Below are 11384 nucleotides of genomic sequence, written 5' to 3' on the forward strand. Positions count from 1 at the left end.
CTGTCTTCGTCTTGGGAATTCCTTAGTGCCTCATTCCAGCAAGTTCCTGATGAGTCATTCCCCATCTATTGGGTAGACACACGCTGAGAGAAAGTTGGCGTCTTGGTCCTTGGATCAGTCGCGTATGATAGCCGCCCTTTGCCGCTTGGTAAATAGGTGGACTGTCAAAGACGGGAAATGTAAGCGATGACAATAATCCTTCCCAGCAGGGCTGTTATAAGCCGTCGTAGCGCAATGGTAGCGCGTCGCTTTCCTATCTATGTCAATGACAGAGCGAGGTAAAGGCGAAGGTTGCGAGTTCGATCCTCGTCGGTACTTTCTGTTCAGTTCTGGTGATTTTTGCGCAGATTGGCAAAGAACCGGTTTTATACCGACCGGGTCCGACCCCTCTCTGAGAAGACTATTTTGAAACGGTATTTTACTGTTTTTTACCTTTTCACATGCGTTGTCTTGAATTCACGGAATGAAATTTATCGATAAAAATTGTTTATGTATTAATATAGGCGCATAATGGTGTTAAAATATGATGTTAATGCCAACAGGCCGAGTCTTTGCCAGTTTGTAACTGTCAATCGGTTTCAAATAGATGTTTCACCTCAAGTATCCCGAGTCGGATGCTGAGGCCATCGTTATCATTCAATTAGCCTAGACAACGTATAGTGACTTTAGACATTAATTACCATGCTTTCCTTGGTCTAAGCGCTCTTCCTGTGCGTGCATTGTACGGAAATTGAAATGTGGTTTGATTTCTCGGCCAGCCAGGCCGTCGTGTACTTTGTTTGTTCACAAGGGTTACACTCGCTTAATGACAATCTTCCGCTGAATATTCCATTGTTCCCCGATGCGTCCTAGCACGTTGGCGGCTATAGCAAATTGGTAAAGTAGTAATGTCTTGGTTCTCGATCGCTCCTTGACTGCGACGATAAAAGGCAGCAGCTCTCGTGTCAGCCTTTCACCCACTACCACCCGCCACATTCTTGACGCGTTGCCAGCGTTTATAATCAAGGCCATTCGAACGGTGTCTCTTTCATCTCCTATTGTTTTCTCTCGTTCTCTTCCTCCCCGTCCGCGTCAATAGCCATGTCGACTCCAAGAGATAATGTGAGTGTCGTCGCACCCAGATGATTTTTCTATCTCTAATACAATGTTTTATTCTAGCGCCTGAAGTGTCGCTTCTGTAGCGAATGCTACAACCGTATCGAGGACCGCGACCTCCATGAAGCAGTTCATCATGGCAACGGGCGCGAAGCGAACCAATCCACAGAACATGCCGCCAACACTCACGTCGCACAGGGCTATTTTATAAACCAGTATGGCGAGATGTCCGACGACCTGCCATCGTTTGGTCAATCCGCCGCCCCCTCCTCCGAAGCGAGGGGCAATATTATAGTGCCTCAAACTTTGGAAGAGCAGGTCGAACTGATGTTTCGGTCTCCTAAGTTCCCCGATCCCAAACAGCTCGAGTTTGCCTTGGGCGTGGGCCATCGGTTGGAGTACAACAAACCGAACGAGGTCTGGACGTATGTTCCGGGACCAAGACCGAAATCGAGTCCTATGCCGGATTTTCACTTTGACTTCAATGACCTCGATAAGTCTTGGGGCATGCCCGATTCCCAGGAGCCTTCATCGAGTGGGAAGGGCAAAGCTGGTACATCGACTTCGTCATCTAAGGCCTGAGGGATTGGATTCTCGCCTTCTGTTGCTTCGCTCGATACCGGAGACTCGCAGCCATTGACGTCTTTCTTCTTTGCGCTTGAACCGAAGGATTTTGCAACGGAAGGGATTTTTGATACTTTAATGACTTCTTTTCTATTATTGTAATGACATATATCATGATTTTGACCACGGATTCTCACCTGTAGACGAAAAGTATAGATTTCATTTCCATCTTAGTTACCTACCTCTGTTGCAAGTCACGATGCATGCTCCAAGTTGGTCCCATCCAAGAATTTAATAAGCAGAAGAGATATTCCTTGCAATTAGCTTCGGACTGCATGGTCTCATCACTCGAACTTGCACCTTGTCGCGCTGTCTGTTGTGTTAGTATTCAAACTGCAGGTCAATAAGCGTACCTTAAGGACTGTATGAACGCCATTTTCTAGGAACTTACTCCTACGCATGTTCAGTTCTAGTGGCGCAAAGTAGAATTCCAAACTTCCCGGGTATCCTATGATGGTCAGTAATCCTTTCGACGGATTTGAGCTTTCATAAAGACGTCAAATGTTCAGAGGAGCGTCGGTATTATTCAGAAATTAGTTAATGAGAATATTAATTCCAGGATCGGCGCATCCTTGGAAATATATGAAGGGCATCGCTGAGCATCAGAGAAAGGTACATCCGCAAGGGAGAAAAAAAGTGATCCTAGTTTCCGGTTGTTGAAGAGAGTGTCGTTAACATTTCAGAAGACAAGCAGCAGTGGGCGAGAGTTCGTCTTTCGAACTATTTCTCAGTGCGGGAAGCTATGTAGCAGGCTACAAGGTGCATGTTGAATGCCAGTCTATGGATGATGAGTCATCAGTCGGCACGACGTGCCATTAGCGGGCCGTCTTCCGAGACGCGACGTCGCCGTGACAGTCACAATTCTTCTTCGGAACCACATATCATTGGCACTACTTTGCTATCCTCGATTGCGACGCCTGCCGCAGCACTGAAAATAATTCGAAGAGGTGCCATTTCCAACATCGTAGCAGCTGGATCCTTCTGTGCCGTGGGAGGCTCTATCGCGCGTGCACCCTGGCCGTTTCTTTTCTCAATTCATGCGTCTAAGCACTTTTCGCGAAAATATTTGTTTCTGATGCAGGAGTAGAAGCAATTCTTTCTGGAATGACACGGATAACCGCGAATCCCGTGGGTACTATCCTTTGGCAATGGCGTCACCATCCGTGACGAACATACAACGATACGGCCCAGGTCACCAGGAAGACAGGTGGCAGAGAAACAGTGGCTGAGCGAGAGCCGAGAAGTAGAGTCATTGATCAGAACGTAGTATGATGAAGGTATGTCTTTGTGTATTTAGCGTGTTTCTTTTCCTCACTGGAGGTAGGTGTCACTTTTCGATATTATATAGAAAACCGTCAATGACTTCACGCGCCCCGTTGTTCCAACAACACAAAATTCAACGTCCATCAAGACGAGCTGCTTGTCGGCTGCTTTCCGCCATTTTGCCTCCATAAATATCCTCGTTCGGCGCATGGATCATATTAGTCCAGAACATATCGCTTTCTTCTTGCATTCCCGCATCGCATTGTGCTAGGCGACGGATAAATTGTGCAAGAGTGCCTCCTTCGCTATGGCAGGCTGGTTTGCCACTCACATGGGGGTTATCGTTCCAGTCAGTGCTGTCCATGTCATACATGGTAGTGCCAAGGTCTGGTGGACGCGAATACCGCGTTTATGACACCCCCGGGCATCGAAGCCGCATTCCAAGTGTCAGAGAGAAAGGGGAGAAGACCTTCCGGTCGTCGATTTCTTTCCCAAGAAGCGCCGTTCTGGTAACGGGAACCCGTACTCTGACTGCATCTGATTGCGGGAAGGGTTAGATGGTCCGAATCTAAGGACTTGCTTTATCACCGGCAGCTGGACGTCTTATAGGCAACGCCGTACAGCCTTTTTACCGACCGAGCAGCAGGTTCAGGGCTTCCCTCGGTTCGGATCCTTCCTTTACCAAGTTTCACGCTCAGGTACGTTACCTTCTCTACTGCAAAAATGTTTGCTAATTGGTTCTTCAGAACTGTCCTACAGCGTCGATGTGGAGTGTATTCTTGCTGTAATCCATCAATATGGAATGTCAAAGTCGACGGATACGAAGAACAGTCTAACCACCATGTCCAAAATCACTCCTCGTGAATTTTCTCGAATCCCTTTCGTTGCCACCAAGAAACTTCCAGCAAGGAAATGGTATATTTTATCTCCTCCTTATATGCGGGCTGCTCACGCGGCTTTTCTTACTCAGACCAATGCACTCGAACAAGCAGGTGGTAGTCCATCCATTGAGCGACTTACCTTTTGAGTCTGGTTTACGAGACTAGTGGTGGCTGAAACGCGCTGGAAAAGTCGCCATGGATGTCAGGACCGAGTTGATGTCCGTTCCGCTGAGCATTTCCGAGGGGCGGGAACGGCGAACTCCATGCTCCGAAATCTTCTGGTTCATGAAACTCTTTGGTATCGGGGCAGCTTCTTCCCCGTAGAGGAAGTCCCAGGGTATGGTTCGGCGGGCTCGAATATTGGACAGAAGGTACATCGTTTCCTCCTTGCAGCCATCTCATCGCTCACTTACGGTCTCTAAAAGGACTGTAAACATTTCCTGCGAGATGAGAGACGCTCGTCCTACTCGGCGCTGTGGAACTGGATGAGGGGAGAAAGTAATGAAGCGCCGTCGCAGGGGATAACTCAGTGGCCACATCGACCGAATCCATAACAGGTGCTTCGATTATCATTACGTTCTGAAGTCGTCACTTCTTCGTCTCCATTGCTGCTCGAACATAGCGTTCATGGTTTACCGGACATTATCTTTTATGTTTTGTCTGCCCTCTCCTAGGTCGTCATGAACTGCAGGCGAATCTCCATGCTATTGACCGCATATTTCGGAAGGGTAATTCCGAAGTCCAAGCCCTGGCGTATTTGCTGAGAAAGATTGTTGGCGGGTGGAAAACTCGTTGCTATGAAGAACAGAAGCCATTGCGAGGATCACTACGAGCAAGCTTTGGAACCACGCACCAGAGGCAACGGCCTGTTGATGTTTGGTTGTTCAGAGTAGTGTGCCACAATGTTTCAGGTACTTCCTTTTCTTCAGTGTACAGTCCGTGACTGATCGTTTCTCCAGTTTTGCTGAAAACACGTCCATACAGAGAGGTATTATGCAGGGAAAACATCGTCATCTACACGGAGAATGTGTGCAAAATTCATAGATGAAGACATACTTGACATCTGTGACCCGCAGACATTCGGTAAGTCAACGGATCCGCTTGTTGGCATTTAGTAGCTGACCGGCTCTTGATCACCAGTATCTAGCTTTCCGGATTATTTGTATACTGCACACTATCCGAACCTCCTTGATTCCCGGGACGGTCAGGCCAAAACCAGACGAACGGGAAACCCGGATATAGAATCATGGATATCTTAACAACTAGAACCGAGGAGTGCAAGACGATGTTAAGCTACGATAATCTAAGTATATCAATCGCTTCGTCGATGTCTCCACCATTCCGACCTGGCTGACCACCGTGAGCGCCCTGTGATCCACCTCCATTCTGTTGCCCAGGTCCACCATTCCCATTCTGGGGTCGACCGCCGTCCTGTGGTCCTCCATGGCCGTTTGGCGGATTTCCCCGGGGGTGATGATCGCCACCCGGTGGTCCATTGGATCCTTCGCCACCGGGATTACCGTTACCTCTAGGAGATCCGTTCGGACTACTAGGTCGTGGTGGTGGATTGCTTCGACCGTTAAGATGACCTCCCTGACCTCCAAGAGGGCCGTTCTGTCCATTCGGGAGACCTGGTTGTCCGTTCTGAGGACCCTGTCCAGGTTGTTGTCCTGATTGACCATCATGGCTGTCCTGACCTGCGTTCATCCCCGGAGGACCGCTTGGAGGACCGTTCTGTCCGAGCTGCTGACCGCCATGATTTTCACCTGGTGGTCTTTGTCTTGGACCGCCACTGGGAGGACCGCCATTACCGCTGAATCCTTGTCCGCCGTCGCTTGAAGGAGGGTTGTTCCCACCTCCATGAACGTCTCCTTGACGAGCTCCTAGCGATATCTAGTGCCAATTGAGCTTGGAAGATCGTGTTGACGAAACGTTTGCTTACCGTTGGGAGAGCGTACGAGGAAAGCGCCACAGTGAGGAAGATGTGAACCGTGGAAATGCGCATGATGAATGGGGAGTAGGCTGGGCTGGGTTGCTGAGGAAAATGAAGAGAGTTGAATCTGTATTGGGCCGGCCAATACAGAGGATGAAGCACCAGGCTTGATGGGGAATTCGTACTCCTTCGCCTCACTTTTATAACCGTCTGTACGCGTCGATGTCGAGTTGACGCGTCGTGGGTTCAAGCGGCCTATCTGCATGTTACGGACTGGATCAAGAAAAACAGTCCGCAGTACGTCGTCACCTTGGAGAGCAGCTTTTGGCGCCAGTGATGAACCGAGCTGGTAGCAGGGCGTCCACCGTTTCCTTGAAGAATGCATCCGCCTGTTGCTTACCCTCATCCTCACTGTCGACAATAGTACTCGAACAGCAATCTTATTCGATTTGCAAGCTTCGGTTGCTGATGAGCGCGATGAAATAGAGAATCATCTCCACAGTTCAAAGGCTCTAGCTCCGACGTACCGCACCGTCGATGAGTTCGTTTGCAACACCTACGGGCATAGCAGTGTTGTAGCTGCTCACAGATGAGCTGTACGCATCGCTGCGAATTCTTTAGTAAGCCTATACTGCTGATCAAAGGAAGCGATTCTAATAACACTGTATTTCAGAACGAACGAGAAAATACTCATACATCCTTTGCGCACAAGGAGGTTGCTCCCTCTTGTTATAGACGGAATCGATAGCAGGGATATTCGTGAAGTCAACCCTCGTCGGTTCTATAAGAGCAGATTATTCTTCAAGCAATCGCTGTTGATTATAGCATATATGAAGGACTCTGGGAACTTAATCATCAACAATACTGATACCTGATACGTCGTATTGCTACTGTACAAATATAATCAATGTTCAACCCAAAATTTTGGCATTTCCCGCAGTGAGCATCCGTCGTACTGAAGGGATGCACAGTACTAATTGTTTAATGTAGATACACCTAAACGTGACAGTCAACTGCCATAAACTCGGACCTGTGCTCGTCTAAGAACCGAACACTTTCGCGAGTTGGTGGCAGTTTATGACGAGGCGCGTCATTTGCGTCATCATGCGACGATCCTTTGATCCCCGTACTGTCAATGTCCAGGACCCAAACAGCTGCAAGCAACAATTCGAAGGGTATAAAAACCAGTCAATGTTCGCGACGGAATCACCCTTCCCCTCTCTGCTCCCACTATGATGCCCTTTACTATTCCTCCCGGTAGCGCGTCCCATCTGTCCACTACACCGACCGTGGCTGCTGACAAGGAAGGTGGTGAGGCCGGGATTGTTGTCGACGACGACGTTATAGACGTAGCTGCAGAGAAGCGGTATGGCATGGATATCTACCGCTGATGCTCAGACTAACTCCATTCGATACCAGGTTGCTCAGGCGACTCGACCTTCGAATCATTCCCACTATCTTTTTCATGGGCGTTCTTGCTAGTCTATCTGGGAACCTTATGCGTCAAAATTTTGGCTGATAATTCACTTCAGAGCTATGCTATAATTCTCAACGCCGATACTGGTGACTCTCTCCTCCAAGTATTGCACATGACCACCCGTCGCTTTGACGCTGTTTCTGCCGCTTGTTTCATCACAACTACGCTCTTCCAAGTTCCGTCGAATTACATGCTCAAATATTTCTCACCGCCCTATTGGCTCGCGTTTCTCATCCTGGGATGGGGAGCGACTCTTATGATCATGGCCGCTTCCCAAAATTACATCACAATACTCCTTCTGCGTCTCTTAATAGGTGCACTCGAAGCAGGTACGTCATAAGCATCCTATCAGAAGCATACCACTGATGCATTCACCTTAGGGCTTGTGCCTGGCATGATCTACTTCTACACGTTGTACGACACTCCCTCCTCCTCCGTCCCTCTTTTGAAGTATTTCTTGCTCTAGCTGGTATCGCCTTCAAGAGCGTTCCCGTCGCATTTCAATAATGTACACGTGTGGACCCTTCAGAGCCGCAGTTGGTGGAGGCATTGCCTACGCCGTCGGCCTTTTGAATGGCGTTCGAGGTTTGGAAGGTTGGCGATGGTTATTCCTCATTGAGGGTGCCCCGTCGTGCTTCCTCGCAATCCTCGTATTCCTCTTCCTACCTGCTTATCCGGAGAACGCAACATGGCTCTCTGACGATGATCGCGCGCTCGCAGTCCACCGAATGAAACAACAGTCGTCGAAGTCTTTGGTGGATGACAAGATAACGTGGGATGGCACTAAATCGACATTGAAAGACGGACGACTATATTTGCATTATTTGTTGGACATTTTCTCACTCATCCCGTCCTCCAGCGTAGGACTGTTTGCCCCCACAATTATCAGCGGACTGGGATACCATGGACAGGATGCATAGCTCTTTGCCGTCCCAATCTTCGCAGCTACGGTTATAGGTACAGTGGGGTTGGCTGTGGTAGCGGACAAGTATCGGATCTGGTCAACATGTGCACTATTATCATATGTTTTGGCAGGGATGACGTTCATTGTTCAAGGTACGCCTTTATGTCTCCGGTCTTTGAATCAAGTCGACCAAGCAGAGGTTTAAGGTGCACTACCGGCAACGGCTTCCAGATCGCATTACGTACTGCTCTGCTTCAGCGTTATATTCATCTTCGCACATGCAGGACCTAAGACGGCGTGGTTCACGGGCAACCTAAGAGATACGAATGCAACAACATTGGCTATTGCAATTAGTTCGGCGTTGGCAATGGGGAACCAGGTCGTTGGTAAGTCGTTCACCGATTCTTTTTCACACGCCTGCTCATCTTTTTCAGGAATATTCATATACAGGTCGAGTGAGGCGCCAGGGTATCGTTCAGGCCATTACACAAATGCAGCCATTATGTTTTTCTGTGCCGTCTGCACTCAGTTGTTACGGACAATTTACAAATGGAGGAATAAGAAACAGCAAAACGGGGAGAATCCATGGGTTGTGTAGCCTACGTATACGCGTATTTTCTTAGGTTCGAGTCGTGCTCTGGAATTTGTACCCTTTGTTTTGTACACAGACACTATGATGATTAAGATTGCAGGTAATGAAGGAGGCCGACATGATTGAACATATACCCTTGGTAAACTGGAGGTGAAGCGCCGTTGGCTTCTTAAGCACCTTAGCCTCTGGGATGAGTCTATACTTCGGACAGGTGGGAAGGGACTCCATTAACAGTAAATCAAGAATCAGCAAAACATGGAATTCCATTCTGTAAATCGAGCCACAGAATGGTGATACCCGGCATAAATCGGTAAAAAGGAAGGATACAGACAAGGTAGGGATTCAAAATAGAGTGATATATGCTCTCCAGTGATTGTACGAGTTCTGACTGTTACTACTGGATGGACAAAATCCAGGGAAAATTGGCAGTTATCACGGTCCGGTGTCTTCGATGGCGTCCCTTTCGGGGGAGATCGCGCACTTTTTTTTGGAGTATTTCATTAACCGCCACAAGTACGCTAACTACTAAGACGCGGTGGAGGCACAGGTCCTCAGGCACTCTCCTTCCCTCTTGTTCCGGTCCCTCCACTCATTCATCATTCATCTGATTTACCCGGGTGATTCGACGCGTGATGTGGAATAGAGTAACGGACTTTTAAAAAAAAGGTATTTTTGCACCCTGTGATGGGTTAATTGAGTTGGTTCTGCATTTGGCCAGGGCCGTGTGGGTGTTTTGTGAACGTGTCGTGCATGTGAGGCATGTCGGATATGCTCTCGTATTGCGGCGCCGGGCGGGTAAGGAGATCGCAGGTTGACTCAGCGATAGTGAACTTCGACAGGCTCCAATTGCGCTGTGTGCCACTGGGATCGACTTTGGACTCTCAGTTCTGTCCTGACCCGCTTTTTCGATACGGATAAAATACTAGCGTCGCGAACTCTTTGCTAGTCCCCGCAATCATTTCACACGAGTCCAAGAGCCTAGAATGAGTTGTCTGTCAATCTGCTGTCGATTTCTTGCCTTCTTTCTATTTTTTCAGTTTATCTTCGGGAGACTGACCACAGACGATATAGATGCTTGTTTAAAAATTCTCTCATACGTATTCAGCTAAACTCTTCCGCAAAACTTCATGGCTGCACTCTCTTGACTTCTCCGCCGACTGACTTCCGGGTTCTTCGGTTTCGTCCGTTCCTGTTGCATTTTTGTTGACCTATACCCTAACCTTGCGGGTAATCACGTCAGATATCTTCTCAAACTCCTGGATATTTTGAGAATGAATCTCGGGGACTATCAAGCTATCTAGCTTAGATTCGCATTTTCCCGGACAGAGAGCACTGGTTCAGGAATCAACCTAGCGGATCAGGTGGATGCAGATTCAAACATGGGCTATACCGAACGAAGATCAATTCACGAACGAGCGCTGTATGTCATTCCGGCGAAAGATCGTGAACGTAGTAGGGGGTCACGCTAGCCCGTAAGTGCATTCCTTTGTACTTTTCCGTATGAACGACAGCTCACCGGCCTCACGGTTATGTTCGAAAGTGCATTGTGTCGAATGTCACTGTCAAGTATTGCCGGGCGGCATATAGGACTTGCAACACATGAAATGGGCGTCACTTTGGTCTACAGCCTAGTAAACCTGTGCGAAGAAACCAAAACGACATGCATTCGACTGTCTCTTCCAATGATTACGATTCCGCAGTCATGACCTTCCATTCACTGTGGCCCGAAAGCCGGAAGGGTCACTGCTGTTGGCCACGTGTACAGGGTTCAACAGCATCATCAGATGTGCGATGTTCGTTGATACGAGCAATAATAGGTCTCTACTCCTTTCCACTGCGTACGCTGATTCCGCCGTCCGTCTGGAGAGCTTTTCATGCCCTTCTATGCCCTCACCTCATCGAGCACTATGGTCAACCTCGAGAAAGTCATCCTTGAACCGCCAAATAAGAGACCCTCTGCGCTAGCTTTTATCGCTCATGGTAGACTGGGCGGTACAATGGATTCTCCAGTCACATCTGCCCTCGCTGAAGCTCTTCAAATATCGTGGGGCGCCCGAGTTGTTAAATGGAATGCTCGTGGGATAGGTCAGAGCAGCGGACGGTCGGAATGGTCTAGTTGGCCGGCGTGGGTAGGCGAGGATAATTGCTCGGATTACAAGGTGTGCCGTTAAATTCATCCATCTCCTATAACTAACTCTTCGAGCAACAGGACATTTTCCGGGAAGAAGTCATACGATTTATGGACGAGTTCCCTTCTGCCCGTGATTGTGATTTGTTTGTTTGTGTGACTGCTCTTTCTTCTCGTGTTGCCTCTTGTTCTGATTTTTGAATCAGGGATACTCCTGTGGGGCCATCTACTCCACCACCATTCGTATGCCAAAGGATCTCGTTGATCGATGTTCGAACGTTTTCAATCCTATTCGATATATCCTAATATCTTACCCGATCGCTATTTCCCCAATTCTCGGTCTCTTCAGAACTGGATGGTACTTTCGTGCCTTAGAAGGTCTCGTTGGAGGTTCATGGGAAGACTGTCGACACGAAGCACGAGCTGATGTGCTCATCCTGATGGGAAAAGACGAACTCGGAAGTCTGTTGTCGCCAGTACGGATTGC

The 11384-nt window shown here is 48.5% G+C and overlaps 1 non-coding gene across 1 annotated transcript; it reads left to right on the top strand.

Annotated features, from left to right (window-relative positions):
• Positions 1–220: 220 nt before the first annotated feature.
• On the top strand, positions 221–318 carry EV420DRAFT_t304. The gene has a single exon. It is a non-coding gene; the product is annotated as a tRNA-Arg (tRNA).
• The last annotated feature ends 11066 nt before the right edge of the window (positions 319–11384 follow it).

The sequence above is a fragment of the Desarmillaria tabescens genome (assembly GCF_030435595.1).
Source record: "Desarmillaria tabescens strain CCBAS 213 chromosome Unknown EV420scaffold_137, whole genome shotgun sequence".
Classification (NCBI taxonomy): domain Eukaryota; kingdom Fungi; phylum Basidiomycota; class Agaricomycetes; order Agaricales; family Physalacriaceae; genus Desarmillaria; species Desarmillaria tabescens.